Below are 27,375 nucleotides of genomic sequence, written 5' to 3' on the forward strand. Positions count from 1 at the left end.
TTTTCCCAAGTTCTGCAAACTCTGTAATTTGAAGAAGATACTCTTTCCTACACCACACCAGACTCTAGAATTTGTTTTTGAGCCCCCCTTTCTTTGATGTAAGAATTTTAACATCTTTGTGTACCACTTGCTAATCCTCTCTACTTGTATTTCACCACTGTACTCCTTACTGTCCCAGTCACACCCCCTTCAAACTCCAGAGAAACTTCCCCAGTCACAAGGATGGTTTTGCTATATACAATTCCATTTGATTAATTGATCTGGAGAAAATGCAATTTCCATATGTATTAATATGCCACAGCATTTTGGAGCTGTACATTTTTAATTACAAATCATGGACTTTGCCTTATCGTGTAATCAAACATAACAAATTCACGGGTATTCTATATCATGAATAAATAACATTGACAACAAAACAGCAAAAAGAGCAAAAGATATCTGAAGAGTACAGCTGAAAACTATGAGAGAAATGCAGAGCAGATACATTACAGAAAAATAATATAACTCCAGCTTTTCTGTACAAGTCCTAGAGCAGCTTTTCCTTCAGTGCCAAATCCTTATGGATGATCAGCAACAGAAACATAGTGAAACTCTTCCCTTTTAAGCATTTTCCATTCTCTGCACTGTTTCACCCCCGCCCCGTCCCCCACAGATCTTACAGATCCACATCAATATTCATCCGTATTTATTGATACAGGCTCTGCTAAGTGTTTCCATTTAATTAATTGGTTCAGTTTGTTTCAACACTGATTGACTCAAGTCCCAGCTTCCATTAATCTTCCCTGCTGACCATGACAAAGCTCTCATAAATTTGTCCCACTCACACAAATGGCAGATCATTTTTCAATTTCATTTCATGTTACGTTGTGTGGGAGAAGCTTCTTGTTCCCTTGCCCAAGGGCAGCACTTGTTAAACAACTGCACAGCATTTAAGAACCAAGTGACAGTTTCTGGTTTTGGTAGATCAGGTATCCCCCAAAATAACTTGATACAGAGCAAAGCCTGAACCAGATTGCCAAATAGAATACAGTTGTGGAACAATTGCATAAGTTTCTTTGTTATTAGAAAATGTATCTCTTATTTGTAGCTGAAATACTAAAGTGAATACGTAGAAGGTTTATAGACATTTTTCTTCTAGAATAAAAACAAGTGAGCTGTTCAAGGCCGCACAATAGGCAATTTCAATATGGGTTCTCAAAGAGATGACAGTCAGATGAATTCCCTGATAAATACAATTTTACAAAAAAACATTACCAGTCGGGTTTTTTTAGGCCTGCAGAACGGAGTGCTATCACCCATTGTAAACACTTTCTCTGCTGGTCCATTCAAGGGAAACTGTTTGCTCTCCTCCCTTCCGCCTTCAGGAAGCTGAAGAAGAAAAGACAGAGCAGATGTATGTGTTCGTCCACATGGCAGAGAGAAATTTGGAGGTAAAGGATAGCCAACAGCTTTCCTTGGGATGAAGGAACTGGGAAATCCCATAGATCAGCTTTTGGGTAAGACTGTAGAGAGCTTCTAGGACAGCATTAGCTTCATCTTCTTAAAACCATCTTTGTGGAGACAATTTTTACACTGTTGTAAGTGGACAGAACACAGTGGTGGAGACACGGTTAGAAGGGCAATTAGAGCCACGATCATTAGCTAAGTAGTAGATACCTAGTCCTAACTCTGTTTAGGATAATTCTTTTTGGGATATTTCTTCTTTAAAAGGGCAAAGGACAAGAATAAACAGCCTATGCCCATTAAATTAAATATAAGCTATCAAATTTCTAGCTCCAGCTTTTCTGCCCAAGTCCCAGAACACTGTTTTCCCCACAGTATCAAATCCCTCTGGATGATCATCGGCAGGAGACATCATGCAAGTCTTTAGCTGTCATTAGCTATGTAGTAGACACCTAGTTCTAACTTTAGGCAGGATACTTCCTCTTTAGTAAGGAATAGGACAAGAATAAACAGTCTATGCCCATCAAATTAAGTATATGCTACCAAATTTCACTTTCTTGTTGGGAACTTCCACTCTCCTCACCCTCTGTAAAACTCTAGACAGCTCTGGAGTAAGCATCCGTTTGGAAAACTGACTTTATTGACTCACAGAGATGCTGTCAGCTGTTTACGCTGACATTCAACAACATCCCTATTTTATTATGCAAAATGAACCTTTCCTGATGGAATTAAAAAGGGAAAAATAAGTAGTTTTCTGTGGCATAGGAGGAATTTATCACTTAGCTGGAATGTTTAACTGAGGTGACAATGAAAACCCATCCAGTTGTTGGAAGTGATATGCTGTTAAAACTTAAGTAATTTGGTTTTGTTCCATTTTTACCTTTGGGGAAAAAATATTGGGTAGGGCAGCTTTCAGACAAAGTTGAAGAATGAAATTTGAATGCTTCAATAAAGCTACAAGCACCCGAGAACAACATCAGAATGATAAGTGTCTTGCAAACTTAACCGGAGTAGGCATTACACACATCACTGCAATTCGGAAATACATTATTTCTTGAACAGGTAATCGAAGAAATCATGTCAAATTTCACAATGCTAGTAGCAATTATATTTGCCAAGATTATCCCTCGCTACTTACTCTGTTCAGACGGCAGCACTTTCTTCCTTCAGGCAACTCCAGGCCCATTAGGAGGACTGAGAGTTCATGTGCCAGTAGTACTGCCAGCTGGACCGAAACCTGAATGTGCTGAGTTTACAGAAGAAAAAAGGGTCCAGAGAGCTGCTAGAGGGAGACTGCAACTGAAGGGCAGTGTTGTACCTGAAGAGGAAGAATGAAAGAGAGAGAAAGAGAGGAGAAGAAGGGAAGGGAAGGGAAGGGAAGGGAAGGGAAGGGAAGGGAAGGGAAGGGAAGGGAAGGGAAGGGAAGGGAAGGGAAGGGAAGGGAAGGGAAGGGAAGGGAGAAAGCCAAACCATACATCAGGAGCTCTCAATTTCATTTCTTAGCTCCAATAGCAATGAATAGGCAGGGACAAATTTTGGAAATCCCGATTCTCTCTGGCTAACCTGTTTTAGGGCAATATTTCTGGAGTAAGGCAATGCATGTTAGCCAAATGGAGATTTTGCTGTACGGCAATTTGCAGTGCCCTGGGAAGAAAATGCATTTGATTTCAGAAGATAAATGTTTTCCTTTTTCATTTTCCCACATGAGCGAGAGTTTAGAAGTTAATCCTTAAGCTTTTTACTAAGTGTTACCTTGTCTACACTGATCAAATGTTTCTCCACTCCCACTGATACAACCATTTTATTAAAGACTGGATGCTTTTCTTCTCTTTACTGGTCAGATAGTATCTCCATAATCCCTAGTACCGTCTGTGTTGTACAGAGTCCCGCTGGTGGTAGCACAGCTAACTGACTCTCTGTATCACGTGCCTTTTGATCACACAACACAGGAACTTCAAATGTGATGCCAGGAGAAAGGGAGAGAGACACAATCCAAATGAAAATTAATTTATCCTGCTCAGGTCCAGTCTTTCCCTGAGGCAGAGCAGCAGGATAATACTGAGACAAGCTAACTCCCTTTCCCAGAACCACACAAAACACAAACAGAAAAAACCCTATGAAGTCATACAGTCCTCTAGCTTACCACTGTAGAATTGTCTTTTACAATATATTGTACACTACAGTTTTAACTGACACAACCACTGAAGCAACCAACATTTCCCTTAGGAATTTATTCTACAATCTACTATATCTCATTGTGAGAAATAAAGGGATAATAATTGTAAAAGCTTGCCATCAGTCAGATTTTAAAAGTCATATATAAAAATTGCATACAAAACTACATTAAAAGGTCATGGAGTATAACACCCTGAAGTTTAGAAATGCGGAAATTAATTCTAGAGGACTCAACCTTATGTACATCTACATGATGATATATTCTCCTGTTAAACAATTACATACTATTTTTTTCTCCTCCCTGACCCTGCCTCATTCAGAATAGACAGAGCTCACTTAATGAGCTGACCGTAACTGTTTTGCTTTCTCCTCATTTTTCAGGTTTTGGATTTGCACTACACATAAAACAAACTCTTCGGAAGATTAATCTCCTTAAAGGCTTTTCTCTCGTGCTCTTCACAAAACCGTTTAGATGTTTCACACACACTCTGCTCAGGGCAACCTTGGGAACTGCCAGGAGTGGTGTTAGTTCCATCTGACAGCCAAAGAGCCCAGGCTTGGAGCCCTCCCAACATTTGGGTGCTCAGTCTGAACGCCCAGAGCCTAAATGTTCAAAATACTCAGATTTACACCCTACTGTATCTGCCCTGAGTGTAGCTGCTACTGCATCAATTCCAGTGAAGTGCATGTACCGCTTCTGCAAATCAGAGCATGTCCCAGGTCAGGCGCTAGAAACCAAGGGATGAAAGCAGTGAGAATCAGTGCAAAGCACTAGTTTAATGCTGGATAGACCAACACCCCAGACCCCACAGACTGTCCCCAGTCCATTTACAGGCTTTTACAGCCTCCTGCTCCCTGTACAACAGCTAAGATCAAGATTTGCAAACCCTCAGTGGAACCTATTTCACATTGCATGAAATAAATACTTATTTGCTGAACTAGAGAAAGAGAAAAAGCTTCAAACTTAGCAGATGGACATCCATGGGCATACATTTACAGGTAATAGGTACGAAACCAAGGGAGCTGAGTTCTGATCCTACTTCAGGTGAATGGTTTAACTATTTTAGTCAGAATGGAGTAAATTCAACAGAAACCACTGAGCTTTTTCAGGCAAAGAATCAGTTCATTAAAGTCATTACAGTACAGTGACTGGTTAACTAATTTAAGCCAAGTTTGCCACACCTAAGTGCATGTTCTAGAGACTGGAATTCTGGAAAAATACTGGCGGCAGTGCCTTTGTCAGTGGCACCCTCTGTTGTCCAAGGCTTAATCTAATAGGTAGGCTCTGAAAAAGTTACCTAATCAAAAAAGACAGGCAAAAGAATGGCAATTTGTGAATCTTGACAATTTAGTTATAAGATAGATAGGTAGTTATTTAGCACTGTTAAGACTTACAAGACTTAGCTAGAGTAGGAAAATCACTGTCACAGGCATACGTATCTGGGGACTAAGGGTGAGGTCCCCCACTAGAGGCGTGGAAAAGAGGCGAAGTTCAACTTGATGTTCAGGTTGACATTAGCCCGCCCCATCACATTTTGACCTATTGCACAACACTCTTAATGGTTTATGGTAAGACGTACATTTGTGTGTATGTCTTTGTGTTGTTGCTCCTGTTTTCTTGGAATCAAATTCTCTAACTGCATACGTGAGAGCTCCCACCTGGATCAGAACTGGACCAAACCTTTGGCTTCTGATGTAGATATGAACATTTTTGGCCTAAGAACTGGGTCTGTCTATCACAGACAGCAAAAGCAGTGTGTATCAACCAGGTATCAGTGTGGAACACCACTGTAGTGTATTCACATACTGTATTATGTTGTAACATATGTGCATTAGTTTAACCCTAATGAATACCTGGTGTCAGAGGTCTTAGCATGAATTTGGCCCTTCCCAAGTGGTCTGATGGAGTGCAATCACACCTAAAGGAGATCATACTGCCACATCCTTGTTATTATCTAATCTAAATAGAGCAAACTGGTATAAGTAGCATATGCTGCAAACACATGCACACCTGGCCATCACTGGAAGCAATAGTACAAGAGGCCCTGGAATCTTGACTCCAGTGCCAGGATCTATAGAAGTGTGTGCTTTAATGGGAACAGACTTTGATGTTTTGTTCCCCACCTCCAAGCTCCAAGCTTGATTCAGTGGGCCCATCCTCCTCAACCTGCCTCTGCCCTTCTCCCGGTTGCTCCTAAGACATATCTCCTCACTTCACTAGTCCCAGAAGTGCTCTAATTTCTTACCCCATTCCTGGTCCTTCTGCATAGCCAGTCCTCCTCTACCCTTCTGTAGTGCTGCCCACTGCCACGTCTTCTTTTCCCTCATCCGGTAGTCTTTGTTAACTAGGCTCGTTTTCCCTTTCTGGTAGCTCAATTATATTTTCCTTTTCTTTCACCCTAGGTTTCCAGTTGTCTTCTAAACTCTGTGTCTGTTCCTGTTATCTATTTCAGCTCTTGCTGCCTGAGCAGTTGCTGCGCTCCTGCTGGCACTGAAGCTGCTTTTCAGACCCCTTTCTCATTTTTTCCAATTTCACCAGTTCCTAGATTGCTCTCCAAGCTGCTCGGGAGACCAAGAACCCTGACTGCTCTCGGAGGTTCCTGGTCTTGCTTGAAGACATTTAAGCGTCTCTGACAGGAGCTCCATGCCAAACTCCTAATTTTGATCCCCAGTCCGACTCACGGTCTGAGTTCATCACTTCATTTGCCACTCACCGTTCCGGTGTCTCTTTCTCTGCTCTGCCTTGTTCCCCATGCATCCGAACTGGTTACCTTAGTCTTTCAAGTGATTGGATCAAGAGATAGGAAGAGAATTGGAGAAACACAGAGCCCACCCAGTGTGGGCATGTAGACCATGCACGATTACAGCAGCCCAGAGCTGCAATGGCAGGAAGAAATCCCACTCCACTCCACATTCAGAGAAAATGACACTTTCAGGGCATTTATATGCTGGAATTTCAAGGCATGTGAGCTGTCTACATTGACTTATCAAGTGTGTGGGGGTTTTCATGTATAAAGAAATTACTCCTCACTAAATGCCAAATCCAACTCCAAGCCAACAGCTGCTGGAGTTTTTAAGCAAAAAGACAGTTCTGATAATGTATATTCTCTCCAAACTTCTACACTGATCTCCATCTTGAAAAAAGAGAAGTTATTGGTTTATAAGAACCTTAAGAGTTTTTCTCAGCATTCTACCAAACTCATCCACAACAGAAAAAATAATTTAAAGGGAAAAGAACACCAACAACATGTTAATGCCTCCTCCAGAGAGCAATCATCTGATGATTGAAAGTTGAAGATCAAACCAGAGAACTGTGTATAAGAAAAATCCTCTGTAATGTGCTGCAGAAATAACCTCTTATCTTTTCAATAGACCAGCCAGTAGTATGGGAGTATGATGAACACTCAAAACATTGGAAACCCATCCAAAGCATAAACACTGGAAAAGTAAAAATCAAGTCACTATTGTCTTTCTTTGACCCACTTTACCCCATTCATGTAAATTTAGCAAACAATGGCAGGAATGAAAGTTCTACTTGAACAGAATGAATTGTGTGCAGAATTGTGTGATAACTTACATCCACAGAGATGTTTATCTAGTGTTTTTCTACCTCTGTAAAGGATACACCAGGCTATTTTAAAACAGTAATTTTGGTTGTTTCCCTTGTAAATGTTTTTTTCACAAGTTTTAATTAAATATAACAAGAAAAACAGCAATTGGGTTAAATAACATGCTGTGAAACTACCCGGTAGTCAAAGAGAAATAATAATGTAAGACCTAAAATGCTAATGACATACTATGAATGTAATGATCAGCTGATTAGCCATTTAATTTCTCATTTGAAATCAAATTTACATACCTAACTTATCAATTCAGATGTGACAGTAACATTAAAATTAAATATGTGGTTTGGTATTTCAGTAAATGACAGCCATTGGTTAAACAGCAATAATACTAGCCTTTGGGACAAACATCTAGAGCACATTGCCTAATTCATTTCATTTTCAAAGGAACAAAGCCTGGCTCTGAATGTCCTGCTTTCCTACAAATACGCCTGGAAGGACTTCCTGTTAACTCTGGAGACTGAAAGATGGTGGCTGTAAAAATGAGCCCCATTTATTATGTCAAAACCCAGGCTCTGAAGCAGAAGGGGACCGTTCAGACAGCACAGCAGCTCCCCAGAGAGGAAGGATGCTTCGGATATGGCCTGTACAGAGCTGCTCGCCAGGCGTGTTAGGCTTCCACGCCCCAGTCTTTCTAGCAACTAGTAACTTGTAGGATTACACTCTCAAGAAGGAAATATGAGATTTTTAAGCCTTTCTTAATGAGAAACAACCCCCCTTCCCTGGAAATTAGTGGGTTATGTAATATTTAATTCATTATTTTTTCAGACAAATGGCCACTATGGACCACACGGAATCACGGAATCTTCGGAGTTGGAAGGGACCTCTAGAGATCATCTAGTCCAACTCCCCTGCTAGAGCAGGATTGCCTAAAGCACATCCCTCAGGGCTGCATCCAGGCGGGTCTTGAAAATCTCCAGAGAAGGGGACTCCACAACCTCCCTGGGCAGCCTGTTCCAGTGCTCTGTCACCCTCACTGTAAAGAAGTTTTTCCGTGTATTTGAACGGAACTTCCTATGTTCTAGCTTGTGCCCATTGCCCCTTGTCCTGTCGCTGGGAACCATTGAAAAGAGCCTGGCTCCGTCCTCCTTAAACCCACCCTTTAGGTACTTGTAAACATTAATCAGGTCCCCCCTCAACCTTCTCTTCTCCAGGCTAAAGAGTCCCAGCTCTCTCAGCCTTTCCTCATAAGGGAGGTGCTCCAGTCCCACAATCATCCTGGTTGCCCTACGCTGGACTCGCTCCAGTAGTTCCCTGTCCCTCTTGAACTGGGGAGCCCAAAACTGGACACACATCCATGAAAATCTGGGTTAATGTCTGCTTTGCTGCTGATGTCCTTGAGTGACTGCAGGGACATGAAGAGTAAAATTTGGGGAAAAAATAAAGATATCTCTTCTGATACATTCTCCAGTACTGCTAATTAATGCATTGTTGATGAGGACCATGTGTCTGAGATGATAACTATACTTTATAACTATTTTTCCATTATAAATTCCTACTTGTAAATCTGGTAACAGAGACACATTGCAATCTATCATGGATGGGTTATCACTCTGCTTTTAAATATGGTTGAGAAATAGTAAGGAAAAGTAAAAAACTTCTTTTTTTCTTTTTAACCAAGAGCATAGAATTGGACTTCCCCACAGACAGGTTACCTTTTCTTCCATTTTCTCCTTGTGACAAAGACACTTGCCTGGAATGTTAATTCACAGAAGAGAGAGAAAAGAAAAAGAAAAACCTGGCGGACTGGGACTCTATCTGCTATTGCACATTTGGAATGATGGAAACACAGCCTAAGGAGATGTAAAAACAAGCCAGCTCAAGCTGTGTGGCGGAACTTGCATGCAGAAATCACATGGCTATAAAGATTGTCATAGAGGGCTGTGGGTTATCATATGATTATCTTTGCTAACAGCATGTGTTTATATACATAGTGCCCAGGTATATGCAAAGATGGAGAAAATATTTTTTGCTCTGTGATGTTTAAGGCTTTTAGTAACTTTTGTTGCTACTTACCATGGTTATTTGTTCCATCTGCACAGCAATATGCTGTGCGTCAACTTGTGAAAACTATAGGAGATCACCACCTACATAAATGAGAACATAAATGGGAACATTAATGGACTGAAAAAACAGACTGAAATGCTGCATTAGTTTTGTCTTTATTCCTTACCAAGTTTCACATACCTGTTTTCCCAGAATTTACAGTCATTCAGTATAGAGCACTTTCTGTGTTGTCAGTCTCCCGAGCAGCCTGCAGTTTCAGAGAAAAGGTTTATTGTAAGCTTATTTCCTTTCACTTCTTAAGTTCTTAACAAAAAACCCAACTTTTCTTTCTGTCATACATTGCCATGCCATAAAAATTAGTCTGGTGGATGTGGGCATTGAAGTGCTTCAATTTTTTTCTAGCACATATTTATCTCAAAATGGTGTATAGACACTCCATTTGCAGGAAAAGAGAAAACCTGGCTTCGCACAGGCATGGAGGATTGAAGGAACCATTGCAGAACAGAAAGTGAGGCTGCCCAAAGCGTGCAGGGTGTCCTGCCTCCTGGGCTCGGCACCACCCTCCCGTTAATAGCCCACCTCTGCTTTTGGCAGCAATAAGGAGAATAATTTCGTACAGGAAAGTGCAGTCAGAAAACTCTAAGACTAATGTATTTTGACCTACACATTGTTCTTGGAGAATATCACACAGGACACAGGTTCATCTCCTTGACTGCCCCTCTGAACAGAGTGCTGTGGAAAGAATTCAGCCCCTGATCACCAGTCCCTCATCCAACCGCACCCAGGGACATCGATTAGCAAATCTGAAGATTATAGTGACAGAGTGAATGTTGCTGGCACATATGTCATCACAAAAGAGAGTTAAATTTGGCAGCTACACTGTCATTTCATTGAAGGATGAGGAAAAAGAATGTGCTTTGGTTTTCAGCAATATTCAAATTGTGAAAGTTTGTGGATGCTGGCCCTTTCGTTAAATTAAAACCCAGTGAGTGCATTCAACCTCTGACAGCCAGATGAGCAGCCTCTGTTTCCAGCTTTTACTGGCTAAATAAGCAACCAAGTTGTCAGCACGGCATAAAAGAGCCCCAGTTACTCCTATGCCATGCCTCCACTCCAACGCTAAGTCACCTGAAACTGCTGAAGAGTCACTCCATTCATCTTCTCCCCAACAGCCCTAATGGCACTTTTGGAGCAGGCAGACAGCATGAGCGACAGCAGCCCTGAAGCGACTTTAATGTGTTTCACAGATGCAGGCTGGCATTTGTTACCTGAGGTTCAGGCATATGCGTCAGCATCTTAATGCCTCTTCCTTCTACTTCAGATGTGCTTTAAGCACTGCTCCACTATCCCAGAAAGTCAAGGCCAAACTGCAAGCTATTAGTTACTGCCTGGAGCAGGAGCTAGCCACGAGCAGCGCAGAGGGAAGAGCTTGGTCTTGGGATTACTTGCCACAGCTCTGTATTCAGATGATTTTTGCACCAAAAGGTTTTTTTTTCCCTCTATTTGTCAACTCAACTTTTGCTATATAGGTCTGCCGGTGCGACTTCTGCAATAAATAAAAAGCCCATGATGGGTTTGAAAACAAAATCGGATATAATTCTAATCCAAGGGAACTTGTATTTCTTACAATGACAAAAAAATGACACCTTCATATTTATTAGTAATAACAGGTAGCATCGCCATTCCCCGTCAATGCTATCAGATGATTTGCAGAGAGATAAACATAACTGTTGATGAATCCTCACAACAAACAGAGATAGAAACCAGCAGCCAGATCGTGACGGATTTCTTTAAGGTACTGCAATGAATCAATGTCATTGCTTCTGTTAGTTTTCTTGTTCCCCATCACCCAGGCCTGGAACTAAGCAACCCTTTTATTCTGTAGCAAGATCAGAAATATTGCAGTAAACTTGGGTTGAAGGAGAGAACAGTTCCTTCGTGTATTAACCACGAAACAGAGGACGGACACAGCCGCATCCTTTCATAATGCCCAGGATCTTCACACTTTCTATAGGATAGCCATAGTTGCATCAGTCAAACTCCTGATCAAAGTTGTAGCACTATCCATATTGTTTATATTTGTTTATATTTGTAATATTTGTTTATTTATTATTGCATCTATTCATTCAACAGCAGGGATGGTAATAATTGCTTTCGTGACCACTGATTTTTTCCCCACACATTTCTATGACACCAAGATTCATGCGCTCCCATTTCGTGTTTTAGCCTTACTGCCTTTTATTTTGATAGCATCCAGCTGGCCGCTCATTTTTTAATTTGTCCTAGGGTTTTGGCAATTTTTGTCTGTCTGGTGTTGACGCCTGTCATTGCTGATACCTCACTGACCATGAGTTAGGACGGAGGGAGACGTTGCCTAAGACTCAGTGCAAGTGGTCAGGGATGCATTTCTTAAGTGAGCTGATGGCACTGATAGGAATGACTTGCAAAGTGATTCCTGTGCTTTTTTTGCAACATAACTACATCTGCTACAGGCTCACAGGAGGAGGAAGCAGCTCGGGAGATAACGCTGATGGATTAGTGGAATGAGAAACTTGTTCCAAAGACGGCTTTGCTGCTGATCCTGTTTGTCACACTTGAATGAAAAGGAGGTGGGAAAACATTATCCTTCATCACAGCTGCTACAGGTGGGCAAATCATACACTGGCTTTGGGGGTTGTTACAAACTGGTCCCTAATCAAATATCGCTATAATTCTCTTATCGTTATCAGCATGCTTCTCGGTTTCTGTTTCTTCATTTTACCTAATCCATCTTATTTTTGTATTTTCTCCTAGTTCAGTCCCAGTTCCTCTTTCTAATTTGCAGCCATTCTCCTCACCGTTCAGACGACATTTCGAGCGAAGGACTGCAGGAAGAGCGAGGAGCCAAAATGTCAGAGAACTGCCTCTTTCCCCCACGCCTGCAGCACTCTGCCATTCCCCGGTTCGGTGGCAGCGCCTACAGCAACTGCCTCCTTGCACTTGCCTATGACTCGTGATTTCTTTTGCATAACCACAATAAGGAACACCCACACTGAGCCATCAGCAAGTTCAGCAATGGCAGCAGCAAGCAATTTCTTTATTTCTTATGAAATATTACATTTTTGAAAAAAACCCACCACCTCGAAACCCAAACCCACTACCTGACACAGACTTAATTTTTCAGTGACATGTTTTCAAGGACTATTTAAATTTGTTTTGGACAGAAATTCTCTTGCATAGCCTATTGAGCAGATAGGAAACATTCTGAGAGTCTGCAAAACAATTTGATTTTAAGGAATTACTGATTCCTTACAAATTTTAGGGGATCAGATTCATAATAACCTGCTGATGGCAGACTGATACATAATCAGAAGACTGAATATCACAACATCCAGATAACTGGCATCTCCACTATGCCAAACACTTTACTGCCTTCCCTAGCACACGTTACCCCACCTACCTCGGATGAAGTCCAAACAAATTAATAAAAATATGATTACTGGAGGAACTCTGAAAATATAGATGTAAATTACTGAGACAACAGCATGACTTGCAGCCAGGCTGCAAAAAAGAGAACTTACAATTGCTGGTTTGAAAACTCTTGCCTAGGTCCTTTGGGTTTCTAATTATAGGACACATATGAAACTCTACAGTATAAACACCATGAATTCTCAGTGGCCAAATTATTTTCTTTTAGAATTTGTGGCACATACTTGCTTACTCTCTACTGAAGTCTCATAGATGAAAGCTAAAGGTTTAGATCGCACTTTTGTGAACACGTGGCTGTATTCCTTTGAAATCAACACAGTAAGTAAAGCAGAACTTTATCTTCGGGGATAGCTCAGAGACAAGGGGCAAAGTTAACATAATTCCTCCTGCATCCATCACTTCACTTTATTTAAAGATCCAGTTGATGTACAATGAAAGTGACAAGCTTTTAAGAAACTGGAATTTTTTATTATCTTTTTGCTAATTTGCTTTAACTTCTAAGCAACCTCATGTAGAGACACAAAATTGCATGATAAACCACCTAAAACACAGCATAGACAGCATGCATCATTCCACTTGACTATTTCTTTGGAAATAAAGTCAAATTTTCATTCTGTTTTTTAAAAAAATTATAACGAAATGCATGTATTCCCTGGGCTGACTGATATACCAAAGGCTGCAAGTTCCAGTTTAATTTACTTGATAATAAACTTCAGCAAGGGCACAGTATGTAATACTCAAAGAGGAAATTAGCATGTCACTTACTGAACAAGATAATATTCACTAGGTGTGTGGGTATCTTTTGTATTCTTCTCATTCCTTGGCTTTTTCACCTCTATTCTCAGCCCTTTATACCAAGAGAGAAACATGAAAGCTTATCCGCAAACACACCTTTGTAGTTCTCATTTCCCATATAAATCAACAACTTGTAACAAGTGACAGAGCTGGCAATATTTTTCAACACCCATGCCCCCAATTAACACCATTCCAGTGGCATCCGTGCTAGAATGGATTTCTTCCCTCATTTCTCTTAACGGGATCCAGAGTTACAAATTTGGGATGTACAAATCCGGGCAATGCTTCCCCCACTGCTTTCATTTGGCCTTTTGGTGATGCTCTCCAAAAATCTCTATTAGCGTTTCATGTTTGTTATCCCTTGCAGCAATATCATCCGAGAGGCAGAAGGAAGTTCTTAAGGTTGCGGTTTAGAAACATCTAAGTCTGGGGGGGATTCCTGAGTTTGTTCTGTCAACGTTCGCTGGCTTGAAATGTAGCCTTTTCAGAACCCAGCCTGCCTCTGCCTGTGCTCTCTGTGTGGGTATTCCCCATACTGCCACCGAAGCCAAAGGATCAAGGATGAGCAGTTCAGTGCCTGCATTGCAGGAAGCCTCTGGTGGGCCAGAAGTTTTTCACAGTGTACTAGCTGCAAAACAAAAGACCACGACCACTGAGGCGCTTCCAAATGCAGCTACCTCCAAACAAAACAATCTTCCAACATTCTCCTAAAAAAATCTTTTAAAAGGCTCTTGCAGTTTCAAAACTTTGTGGCTGTTGTCAAGTAGGGAGTCGACTGCTGTGGCTGACACTTGAATTATCTTCTTTGCATTAATGTCCAGCAATAATTAGCAAAAGTGTTCTTAGCGTGTGACTTCACCTCTGAATGGTTTTGCTGCCTTGGTGGTGGCTGTTCTAAATAGACAAAACTTTTTTTTTCCTTAAGACAGCTGTAGCTGCAGAGGTCATGTGCTGCTCCACGCAGATGAGGGAACTGAATTATGTTCTTTCTCTCGCAAGGATCTCTGAAACCTTTTCAGACCAAGCTGGCAATTAATTTGTTGAACTGAAATTCATTAAGTGCTCAAATTGCAAACATGCAGCTGAGTATTAACAGTATATGAATCATATTTCGCTGCTTTATGCAACAAAATAAATTTCCAGTTGAACTCAGTGGGACGAGTCACACTGCCTAAGGGAGTGATTCCTTAACTCAGGGCACTGAGTCAGATTCCTTTATAACCAATACTCCCCTAAGAGGGTAAAACACTGATAATGAAGTTGAGCTAAAATGCTAATTAAATGGCGAATTCTGGATTACCTACTGGAGGAATTATGTATGTAGTGACCTGTCCTGTTAATTCAGAAGTCTAAGTGAGAAGCCTAAAGTTAGTCTGAAGGCATGGAAATGACACGGTCAACTAGGATAAATACTTGTGCCCATATGGGCATGGCCTGGCATGAGATTTACACTATCTTCTCCAGATTTTCAAGAGCCAGCAAGAGCTCACTGGATGCTGCCAGGACCATGATGCTTTCCCAGGCTCAGACCCTTCTGTCAGGGCAAACCAGTTCCAGGATACCCTGCCCTTCACAGAGAAAACACAAATTTCCCACCTGCTTTCCCTGGATGGTTTGCATAGCAGCACTGGGTGCCATCTTTCAGAAAAATAAGAGGAAGGGTCCAGGGACTTACAGACCAGCCAGTCTCACCTCAGTCTCTGGAAAGATCACACAGCCTGTCATTTTGGGATGCATTTCCAAACATGTGAAAAACAAAACATTTGAAGTTGTAATCAACATGGATTTACAAGGGACAAGTGCTGTTCAGCAAACCTGTTTGACTCCCACAACAAAATGACTGTCTCTGTGAACAAGGGGAGGCCTACGGGTGTGATATACCTCAGATTTAGGAAACCTTTTGACTCACAGCATTTTCATTTGGCAGCTGGGGAAGTGTGGACTGGAAGAAATGACAGTTAGAAGGACTGAGAATTGCCTGTACCTCTGGGCTCAAAGAGCGGCAAAGACTGGCTCGGCACCTGCTTGGTGGCCAGCAATGAGCCCAGTACCCAAAGGGCCAAACCCTTGCTCATATTGTTCAATGTCTTAATCAGTGACCTAGGTGATGACCCAGGATGCATCACCTCCAAATTTATCAATGATGCTAAATTAGGGGGAGAGACTTGCACAATGAATGGCAGAACTTGAATCCACAGGGACTTTGATGAAATTGAACTGGGCCAACAGAAACCTCATGATGTTCAACAAAGACAAAAGTAAACTTTTGGTTTTGGGACAGCGTAAGCTCACACATACTTAAAGGTTGAGTAGCAGTTCTGCTTAAAAGAAGAGTAGTGGTGGACTCTGTGTTGAATGCAATCTCTTGCTGTGGATAAGGTAAGATGCAGATCAGGCTGTGTTGAGAGAAGTTGACCAAAAGTTGTGAGGAAGTTGTTATTCCCTTCTGCCTGTAGTTTGTGAGGCTGCATGTGGAAAACTGAATCTGGTTTCGGATCACCTGCTGGAGAAGTTCTCATGCGGGGACTATGGAGATGTTCAGAGGCTTGGGCCACAAGAAAAGTTTGCAAGGTCCTTAGTCTGCTGGAGAGGCTAAGGGCTGGTCTAATAGCAGGCAACAACTACTTGAAGGGTAGTAAAAAAAAAAAAAAAAGAAAGACTTAGGAAGGTTAAGGTGGTCATTAGGAAAAACTTTTCACTAGGAGTAAGCTTTGCAGTGCTGCACTCCGTCAAGCTGTGTGGGTAAACTCTGAAATCTCCAATTTTGGAGGTTTTCAAGACGCAGTTACACAAAGCCACAGCTGACCTGACCTGGTGCTGGCAACATTCCTGCCTTCTGGGGGGAGAAGTTGGACTAAATGACCTCCGAAGGTCTTTTGAAAACCTTTAATGAGCAGCGGTATGTTTACTGTCCATTACTTCCTACACCGACTAGGGATTTCTGAATCTACACCGTGAATTCTGGCTGCTCCACAGGATTTGAAGATTAATAACTTGGAAAATACCTTTTCCATGGTTGTCTGGGAATCCTTAGCTCTGTCTCCTTTGCATGCAGAATGTATATATTACCAAGACCTGGCTCCTGTGGTGAAAGCATTATGAAGTGGAGCTGTCCATGCAAATTTGTATGCGAATTAAGATTACACAGACAGCCTAATTACTGGAACATCCTATATTTCAGAAGTTTGGCCTTTTAACTTAAGTGTGGCATGCCTTCCTATAACAATCTCAGCATTTATCATTAGGAGTGTTTGAACTACATACCAAGAATAGATATCTTGCAGCATACTTGCTCATAAACAGCTGATAAAGGAGAACACCGTTGCTCCAAGGGGTGGTGCAGAAGAATCAAGTCCAACAAAGAGTCATTTTGGGGTTCTCCCACACTTAACACCCACACATAGAGAAGAAATGAGGGATATGGAAACCCTCCCATGATGACTTTCACCATCGTCCAGAAGGCTCTGTACATTTTTCTCCAACCACCAGAATACAGGGGAGTGCCAGGAGTGACCCAGAGGACATGAGATGAGATAGTGGTATTGCAGATATATTTTGAGTCCAGAGAGATGGTAGGACACAGTAGGTTTATTTCTCTCATAATCCCTTCCATAATAGCCACTTCTGCTAGAAGCAGACAGGCAGTGGTGATGTGGCTGGTGCTAGAGACACTGATCAAGCTGGTGAGCCAGCCTCTGCAGAACATTTCTAGACATTCATTAATTTTAACACACTGCAGAATCTTCCCAACAAACACAAATTACTGAAGGCAATTAGTTATTTTAAATAATTCATCAAATAATCAAAACAGGCAGATCTGAATGCAATTTTATTGGTTAAGAATAATATATATCCATGCCCAAGGATTTCCTACTTTCAAGTTCTAAAAGCCCCTGGGGAAAAAAAACAACACAGCTCCACCCCCTCCCCACCCCGCCAAAAAAAAAAAAAAAAAAAAAAAGAAAAAGGAAAAAACCACTGGAAAACCTAAACATAACATTACTGAAAAATCCTTTCCTGATTGAGGTTGTAAACTGGTAAAGGAAAACAACACGTGATAGAAGAATGCCTTACTCTCAGAACGCTTTATTTTTAAGACAAGAATTTACAGGGTTTTTTTTTGAATTAGAAGCAGGTGCTCCCTTTTTGTGTTATTGCCAGAAAAATTGCAGAATTTGGCACAAAAATAAGAGAAATGCAGTCAAAGAGAAAAATATGCTTTAATTATTGTACAACCCTAAAAGCTGTATTTCTAAGCCGCCAGGAAGCTCTACTTACGGATTTGTTTGCTTTTCTTTTATTTGGTGAGCCTTCGGCCATTCTGCTTTATTATTCTCACTCTTTAAACCCGCATCTGAGATAACTAGGAAATTAACTGCCTGCATGCCCGTGGGTGTTCACCGAGGGCCTCTGCAACTTGTCTCGTACAATTTCTCTCAGTGTTGCAGAGACCATTGTAAAAGTACCTATTCAGGCTGCAAAGCAAAGCATGAAAAAAGTTAGAGGAAAATAGCACTGATAATTTAACTAGAGAGTCTGTCACGCTGTGTGTGCAGGCAGTACAGGCAAGAGGGAGAGGCGAGGGGTTTGAAAGGCTGCAGGCATCAGCCCAGTCTGCCTGTCTCTTTCCCTCTTTCTTCTCCCAGGCCCTATCTCCCCATCTCCATCTCTAGGCTGCTGTTCCCATCTCCAGTTCTCTCCCCAAGACCACCGTTGTAAATTTATTTACCCATGTCACGTAACAGAGAAAATTTGTCCAAACTATTGGCACCTGTAGAAGTTATATGCACCTGACTGTTATCATCTGGAAGTTTTGGATTATGACTCATCTAAAGCCACTTTCCAAGTGTCACTGATTTGGTCTTGCCCCATGGGCTGTGGGTGCAGGGCTGAGGGTGGAGGTAGCTGTACTCCTCATCACCAGCCAAGGCACAGACAGAGGAACCGGCACCTGGCCACCCCTTCCTCCGCCTCTTCTACCATATGCCCTTGCTGCTTCCTCAGATCTCAGTTTACCCCATTTCCCGCCTCCCCTGTGTCCTGCTTTACCTGATGATCAGGTAAAGAGGTTTATTCCCTGCACTCAGTTGAACCTCTGTGGTCCTCTTCATCTACCCTGATGATCTGGAAGGCCTCAGACCACCCTTACAATCTTGTTGAGCTGGGGTAGGTACATGACTTGCCTCGTATCCTCCATGGTTGGAATTCCCAACCTGAATCCTCAAAGATACAGAAAGATGACAAGCAGAGGCATTGCTGGGCTAACAGTCTCATGAGAGTTAGTATCACGGTGTAACTGATGCCGGTTATTTATACATATTGCAATCCATATTGTTAGAGAACCAGTCTGAACTTTAGCATACACATCCCTCAAAGTATTTGGCTTAAATGGATACTTCATTTCTCCAAGTAAAAGGCAAGCTGAGGCTTGATTGTTAAGTCCCGCTCTCTTCAGTGAATCCTACAGTAGGAATTATGAATCTTCGCTCTCTTTTCTTCTGAACAAAGCCGCTACAATATCATTTATAGAGTGAGGCTCTGAATAGAACTATAGCTAATCGCTAATATGTTCTCAACACCCCACACAATTGTGTCAGACACCTCAGGGATAAAATTTTCACTTTTTGATGCTTTTTGTAAGAGCTGGGTTTTCTTTTGCCATAGAAATTACAAGCCTAAATTTACTGTTAGTGACTCTAACCATGAAATTTCTATAGACAACCATATTATTCTAGAAGTTGCACCTAACTCATCCTCTAAAATGTCATAATACTGGTCAGAATGGTTGAAATATTAATTTGGTGCTTTCTGAGGAAAACATCTAAAGTGACATAATGAATGTATAATCCTCTCTAAGCATGCATTTTGTTTCCTTGTTTACAGCTCGCTGGCCTGTGTAGAGCCCAGACAGCTCTATTGAGCAATGTTCTAGCTCTCCTCTGCTATTTCCATTAACAGCTGGACTCTCTGCCCTTTCCTACCTCATAGACGAAAGAGCTTAGGAAAATCTGACAGGTTCCTTGACATGCAGCTAGGTTTTTTAATTCTTCATTACAGTTTAAAAATCCCTACTGGAGAATGAATTTTCTGATCATTCAAACTCAAGCAAGTCAAGGAGTCTGTTATATTAATGGCATCTTTCATTGCTCTAAAATTCAAAAGGGACAGTGTATGACACCATTTAAGAATAACGGAGGGGGAATAAGCCCAACAGCCAAGGCAGTGAATGGCACACCGCTCCGCACAGAGCTCTGTTTCAACCTTGAGCACTGTAACTTCCTATGGCTGAAACTCCTGCCACGGCTGAAAATTCAGTGCCTCAGAAGGAGAAGATTTTTTCTTGGCCATAACTGACAGTATCTGCCCAATAAAAGAAATGACAGATTCTGGAGGTACCTACTTATGAGCAGCATTCATTTTGTCACTATTGTGCCTCTGCAGAGTTTGGGTAAATCCTCCAGGCACCAGAGAGAAATGATTTGGAGGGTTTCCTAAGGAGAGAAAAATCTGGGGGCCATTATTAGGAGACCTCTCCTCCCTTTAAACAAATACTCTCGACAGCAGTAATTATGTCTTTCAATAAGGTAAGTTACATCAGTCAGAGACTAAACTGTGGTCATAATGACTGTAATAAAGCAGTGAATACCATCCAAAATGATTCATAGAAACTGCAATAATTTAAATTTTATCTAAATTGTGTAAACATATACTAGTAGCCAAAATGAATCTCAACCCTAAATTCAAAAACATACACAGAAAAACCCCTGAAGTATCAGTGATTTTCCACTGCACTAGAGACTCTGAGGAATCTGTCTATGCATCTATGCAATCTTAATTAATTTTGTTTGATTTTATGAACTCTATTTATTACTATGATCTTTGGTTTGCTTTAAAACTTTCTTTTTATGGTAGAAAAAGGCAGTATCTTTGAATCTGAACAGGAACATCAAAGACTGTCATCAAAGAGACAGACTCTTCAGGAAGAACAAAAAGAGACGAATCACCAACCACATCAGAGGGCTGAGCTGAGCAAGTGAAGGACTGGAAAGACACACTCTCCCTAAGGATGCTGAAAGGCGTCCCAGCAATGGTGATGATACAAGAGGGAGGAGTTTGCTGTCAGATATTGTTGGTTTTTGTGCACATCTGTAAATCTCCTCAGGTGTCTGTAGGCAAAGCTACTGCAAGTTTAAGAAGGGCTTTAGCAAAACAGACTAGTTTATGCCCTTTATTAATTAAACCGAGGACCTTACTTCAGTAAGTTCTGAGCAGCGTATGCAAGGGTTTTGCAGTTATCCTGCAGTGATGTCAGGTCCAGCACTAATATCGAGAGCCAGGGAAGTGGTCTGTAGCCTTCCAGAAAGGGGTCACTGGCAATCAACATCGTTTTTCCCCTCGAAGGTGTGCCTCGCATGCCAAAACTAGTTGTGGTGTCTGTGCGTCTGGTCTCATCATATGGAATTTACAATGTCCCAGTTGTCCTTTGGCAAAACAAGGTCATATTCCATACCCATACAGCTTAATTTCGGAGTGCTGTTTCCTGTCAGGAATAAAAATATGCTTTGCTTTCTAGCAAAACCTAAAGCTTTTCATAGGCCAGCAGATGACTGTCATTTTCAATCTTTACTGGCCTGGGTTCAATTATGACCAACAATATAGCTCAGAAAAGGTTCCAAAATCTTGCACCCATTCCGATTGCTCTCCCCTCCTCTGCTGTTTCTATTTCATCTTCTGTGTTTTGTTTTTTTTTTTTCCCAAATAGTTATAGATTTCCTTCTTTCCCCCTAGGTAGCTGCCCAGATTTAATATAAGCCATTCATTGCAACACAAAAAAAAAAAAAAAAAAGCCCCGACTCCAAACTAGGCAAAGTCTCACAGAAATAGTCACTATTGATTCTGTCATTTCCTAAAATCTGAGTTCATAGCTTAGCTGTCTTACCAAGCTTTTAACAAAGCTTTACTTATGCAAGTTTGAGGGGGAGAAAAAACCCTTAAAATCTAAGGAGAGAATTTCCACTGAGCTGTAACAAGAGTTGCCATTTAAGGAAGTTGGAAAAAAACAGTTTCCCTAGAGAGTTCACAGGTTATTATTTAGTTCTCGTTCAGATTCATGGACATGGGATACAGAAATGTTCTCTCTCTTCTTTTATCTGTTCCTTTATATTTATGTTCATCTCCTCAGTTCTTGAATCTTCCCCACCTCCATTCTTCCTTTCTCTCAAGTGCCTACCTCTGTCATCACTCCTAAAGATGCCTCCCATTTTCTTTTGCTGCTAAACAGAGGCTTCCTCTTTTTTTTTTCTCCTTAATCCCTCCTCCCTTCAAGTAACTTCCCACTCTCTTGTTTTCGTTCCGCTCCAGATCTTCTGTTTCAAATTAATTGCTCCCAGTTCCAGCTCTTGCCATCGTCCTCTGCTTTTCCTTCTCCTCTGCACATCTCCTAGCCCCAGTTCCTCACCCCTCTGTGTTTTGGTTCAACCTCTTCACACTGGTGGGAAAAAAAGATGTTTTCTAGCATAGGTTAGAGCTTTTCAGGGGTCAGTAGATAGGAGATGTTCCTTGGGCAAGGAGACAGAGTATCAAGTCCAGGCCATTGGCAGGAAAAGGTCAGGAACATGTGAGAATTTTGCTATCAGGTTTATAAGTTACTACTGAACATAAACTCATGAAGTTTGGGCCAGCTGCAGTTGATTTTTACAAAAATACCAAGAGACTCTATCCTTCAAAACAATATAATACCCTGTTAAGTTATGATTTTTAGCTCCAAGGGTTGGCAGCAATAGAATTCCTCAGTCAAAGAGCTGCTAGCATTTTACCTATTTAACATGGGAAAAGCATTCTTTTATTAGTAATCTCAGTTCTGGAAACACCTTAAACTTTCACAAACAAATAAATGAAACACCTGAGCAGGAAAAACACTACTCTGAACTATTCCATGTCATTAAATGTTATAGGCAGTTAATATCAGGATCTCACAGTACAGCGTGCAGGGCCTTCTTAGTCCTATAGGTGCTTCTTTTACGGTGATAATGATCACCTTGTGTAGTGGGGAGTTGAATACAGTCCTTGTAAATTTAGTACAATATTTAAAATGCATTTTTTGAAGGCACAAGTCCTTGGTGGTTGTAGGCTGTACATCTCACCACTTTGTGTTCTCATCATGTCAAATCCTTCAAGTTAAGTGACATTATACTCAGTCTGCACTAAACAGTGCTGGTGATTCACTAGACCGCAATCTTCCTTTTAAGTCTGTACTGAGCCAATACTCCGATAGGGGTTTATTAAAGAGCACCCTGATGATGCAGGTCTAATCCTTTGATGGGGCCTACTGTTGGGATGTGACCCCTTTTTGATCATTTAACACTCACGCCAATTTTTCTGAAAGCCACAGTTTGCCTCTTAACCTGGATGTCTTGGACAAATTCCAGCTCAGGAACAACACTCTGAAAACTCACATTCCCAGATAGTTTCAGTGATGGAAACTAAGTTACAATTTAAACTGTTTATTATTGATGAAGACTTTAAGCAGTGGTTGTCCTGTACACCAGAGGTAATCACCTCTGGTGATTCCATCCTTTACTGAGTACTCATTACTTATCTGTTCTCTGCATCTTAGGGGTGTTATGAAAAATGATTATTTCAGTCACTGTGAAGGCATTGCAGACTTTTATGTAAGAGGTGCCATGCATGTGTTAAGTATTATTGCATTGCTTGCAATGTTATTATTACATTGCTTTTTTTTTTTGCCTTTTTCTTTTTTTTTCCGTAGGGCCTCCAGCTAGCTCCACGCTAATTTAAAAATACAGTTCACAGGCACCTAGAAAGGAATTCTTTTTTTCCATGGCCTGGGAAAACAGGGTGCTAAAATATTTTCATTTGTGAACCTGGCATATAAATAATGCAGCATTAAAAGAAACTTGTTACATTTCCTATTTTCCTACAATAACTATAAATCATATTTAGAAAATGGAGTTGTAAAATGCCTTTTGGGGGGAAAAAAAAAAAAAAGACAACAGAGCTTGCTAGAATCTTTAAAGGAGACCAGTCTTCCAGAATGAGAATGAGTCATCTATAATCACACATCACATTTTCTAAGCAGTTCTTTGTCAGGTGTATGTGTTTAATTTCCTGCTGGGTTTTTAATTCTGCCAGATAACGTGGGGAGCAAAAGGAAAGATGTTTGAGTCATGAGAATTTTTTTGTTGTCCTCCCTTCCCTCTCCCTTCTCAAAGCTGTCATTTGGATGGCTCAAATTTTGGTCTGTTACAGTGCCAAACAGAAAGAGGCAGCTAACATTTGCAGCAATAGATTCAGACTCCTTACTGTATTTTTACTTTTCCTATGCTGGAATTTTAACAGACTTTTTTTTTTTTCTTCTTCTTCTTCTTTTGCTTCCCCCCAACCCCGTTGTCCTAAAAAACAATGAAACAAGACTGCTGCACCAGGGCTCCAGTGGAAGCCATACATCTGCTACGCCCTCTGGCAATTATAAAGCTCCGAACTACAGTGCCGGGAACAACTGCAATGTGTGACTGCAGAAAGCTGGACGCTCCTCCAGCTCTTAGAAAGCCATGGTGGAGATGTAAGGTTGGAGAAGCTCTGGTGAAAGCCTCTCCACAAAAAACAACTAGGGAAAAGTAAGGAAAGGTGAGTTCTCTCCCTTCCTCGCTCTGCAGTAAGATGTATTTGTTAATAAGAGTTATGCAACTCTTTGCATTTTTTACTTAATAATAACAGCCTCTCTGAAAAAAGTAACAAATGCAGGTATTTGTGCTGCTAATAAATCTTCCTTTGATCCTTCAAAGATTTGCAACTTTCTTAACTGTCAGCAACAATTGACCGTATGAAGAGCCGATCTTTTGACCAGTCAGACACGGACCTCGACTGGAGTTTTCCATATTCCCTATCTGAACATCAAGGAGTCAGACTGTAGTAGCCCTGAAGAAAGAGTGATTTCCTTGTAACAGTTCATCTATTCTTCAATTATATCTACCAATGGAGGTATTTCTGAATTGCTCTGTGTACTTTGCCCTTAATTTAGGTTTTATAGCTCCAAAAGTGATGTCTGGAATCTGGATCCCTCTCTCACAATGCACAAATGGGGAAAACACAGAGCAGCCTGCATGGATTTAAATCACTCATAAATACTGCTAAGCCATCCAGCTCCCCTCTGCCTACCTGAACAGGAGCCTCTCAGAACATTAGGGTGTATAATCCTCTGGTAAGTGCTAAGTAGGCTGCTATTTTTCTGAGCAGAAAGAGCTATTCTTTTCCCTCCCCCACATTGCCCTCCAAGAAACGTGGTTTTCATAAGAGCAAAATGGAGACTCTATTTCAAGTCTCTATAAAAGCACACACAGAGAATGAAAGAAAAAAAAATCAATATGAGCCCCTTTGACAGCTGAAATTAGATGCTTCATAATGCTGTGCCAATCTCACTGAGCATCATGTACCTCACCGTCTGTGCCTTTTCACTTCTTTTTGTCCCTTTACCTGTGGGAATAAAATATAGTCTTGGGTTGGGTTTTTTAAATACTTTTATTTTGGTCAAATTTTCATATATCTTAGGATCTTCTTATTCATAATCAAAAAAACATCACATCCCAGATCAGTGGTTGGTACCCCTTTTTAATGAAATGCTCCCACATCAGGTGTTCCTAGTTCAATTAGGTTGTCAGGGAGCATGTTTTGATTATATCCTAAACAAACTAAATCAGTAGCTCTCATGAAAGCTCATTGCTAAGGAAAATGCACAGAGCAGGCAGAAACAGTATGCGTGATAGGGTGGTCTGAGAGTGGCTGAGGGAACGTGATTTTGAGATATTCCTGAATATATTAGCATTGTACTGGTGAAATCCCTCCCAAAGGACTATTAAACTTGCAGCGGCTGTGTAAAAGTACTTTTGGACGGTCAGCTGGAAAGAACGATGTCAAGCACAACTTAGGAAACATTTCTTTACTGAGAGGGTGGTCAAACACTGGAACAGGCTTCCTAGAAAGGTGGTCGATGCCCTAGGCTTGTCAGTGTTTAAGAGGCATTTGGACAATGCCCTTAATGACATGCTTTAACTTGGTCAGCCCTGAAGTGGTCAGGCAGTTGGACTAGATGATCTGTGTGGGTCTCTTCCTGAGACCTATAGAACTGAAATCTTTTCTCTTCTCTTCTCTTCTCTTCTCTTCTCTTCCCTTCCCTTCCCTTCCCTTCCCTTCCCTTCCCTTCCCTTCCCTTCCCTTCCCTTCCCTTCCCTTCCCTTCCCTTCCCTCCTCTCCTCTCCTCTCCTCTCCTCTCCTCTCCTCTCCTCTCCTCTCCTCTCCTCTCCTCTCCTCTCCTCTCCTCTCCTCTCCTCTCCTCTCCTCTCCTCTCCTCCCCTCTAGCTTTAGAATATGCTGTTTAAAACATCCTATGCAGCAACTCTTCAGAGCTGCATGTAAACAACAACTTTTTCTAGTGATATCCAGCAAAAGTCGATACCGTTGAACATTCCTATGAGAGCAGAAGTGTGTTTTGGTTGTTATCTGTGACCTTTATTGACCTTTGCAATCCTGATTAAATCAAGAGGCTGAGTACTCCGTCTTGTTCAGCGTGCTGCCTGGCTGAAGCAGGATGAAGCAGCAGGAGAAACACACTGAGGAACATCCCAAGGTTTTTCTGTCAGTGAAACAGAGGAGGGTGCAAAGCCCGGGAAGGGCAGGGAAACCCAGCTCAACCCTTCTGTAACAGAGTAGCTTCTAGGGGACCAGGCAGGGGGAAGCGGTTAAATCTGGCCAGTCTGGCCACTCCAGGATTTACTTGCAGAAAAAATCTTTTTTTGAGTGGAATAAAATTTAACTATTTTATCTACAGAAACCCCTGATCCTTGCCTCAACTTAATTTCCGTTTTTTCTTTTCTAGGAGGGAAGATGACCATTGCCAGGGATTCAGAAAAGAAGGATATGATGTTTCTTGTTACTAGGGCTACCGAAGTAAAACATATATAGAAGCTGATTCTAGCATGTTAGCATTTTTGTTTCTTCATTTCAGCACATTGAACGGTTTAATAGCATCTAAGTTTATTAACTGATATTAGCAACAGCAATGCAAGCTAAAATTCAATCCCAGTGTTTCAATTATTGGGTGACAGTGCTCTGACCAGCAGGAAAGGCAACAGGTGTATTCCCTACATAGCCTGTACCCCTGCCAAGGTTACAAAATGTTGAGTTCTGCATCTGTGACCTTTATGTAATGAAGAAGGTCATTTTAATGCTAGGACATCTGCACTAAGCCATATGGTGAGCTAGAAATGGTATGATCACCACTCAAAATATGTTGCAGAGATATTATTCTGATGCCCTCTGGTATCTTCAGGCACAATCTTATTTATCACACAGTAAAAGCATAATCATTCGAAGAAAAATGACCTGCAGTACTTTAAAAAAAAATATTAAATACTTAAACAGAAATATTCATTGCTGGATCTGAAGATCATCTCATGGACATTGCTCTCTTACATGCCCTCGCCTTTGGCTTGGGATGCACATTGTATTTGCTGCAATCCATCATAAGACCAGTGAAGCTAGGAGCTCTCACAAGTAATGAATTAATGAGGCTAATTAGAGAACTGTGGGTTATTTCTGCTCCTGTTTGCGTGACATCATGATGTAAGCCCACAGTATGGCCCAGGTGCCAGCCAACTAGATGAGAAGACTCCAAATGCTGGGCACCCAGACAAGGAAAGTTCCTTCAAATGGCTGGTGTCCAGTGCGCTGAACATTGTATGAACATGGAAGGAACTAGCCTAAGTCTTAGCTTTGTCATTGTACTTGTCTCTGTTTTTATACAGCAGGAGCTGTTTGGCCTAGTGATGCAGGATAAGAAGCCCCCCTG

General features: G+C 41.3%; 1 long non-coding RNA gene across 1 annotated transcript in view; it reads right to left on the bottom strand.

The window, feature by feature from the left end:
- Window positions 1-1,252: 1,252 nt before the first annotated feature.
- The window catches only part of LOC128904089 (uncharacterized), a 36,210-nt gene continuing 10,087 nt past the window's right edge, over window positions 1,253-27,375 (bottom strand). Inside the window, exons 2-4 of the long non-coding RNA XR_008464402.1 lie at window positions 9,429-9,495; window positions 9,258-9,328; window positions 1,253-1,368 (exon numbers count right to left, since the gene is read on the bottom strand). This is a non-coding gene — a long non-coding RNA (uncharacterized LOC128904089). The remainder of the gene's footprint in view (window positions 1,369-9,257; window positions 9,329-9,428; window positions 9,496-27,375) is intronic.

The sequence above is a fragment of the Rissa tridactyla genome, chromosome 1, assembly GCF_028500815.1.
Source record: "Rissa tridactyla isolate bRisTri1 chromosome 1, bRisTri1.patW.cur.20221130, whole genome shotgun sequence".
NCBI lineage: Eukaryota > Metazoa > Chordata > Aves > Charadriiformes > Laridae > Rissa > Rissa tridactyla.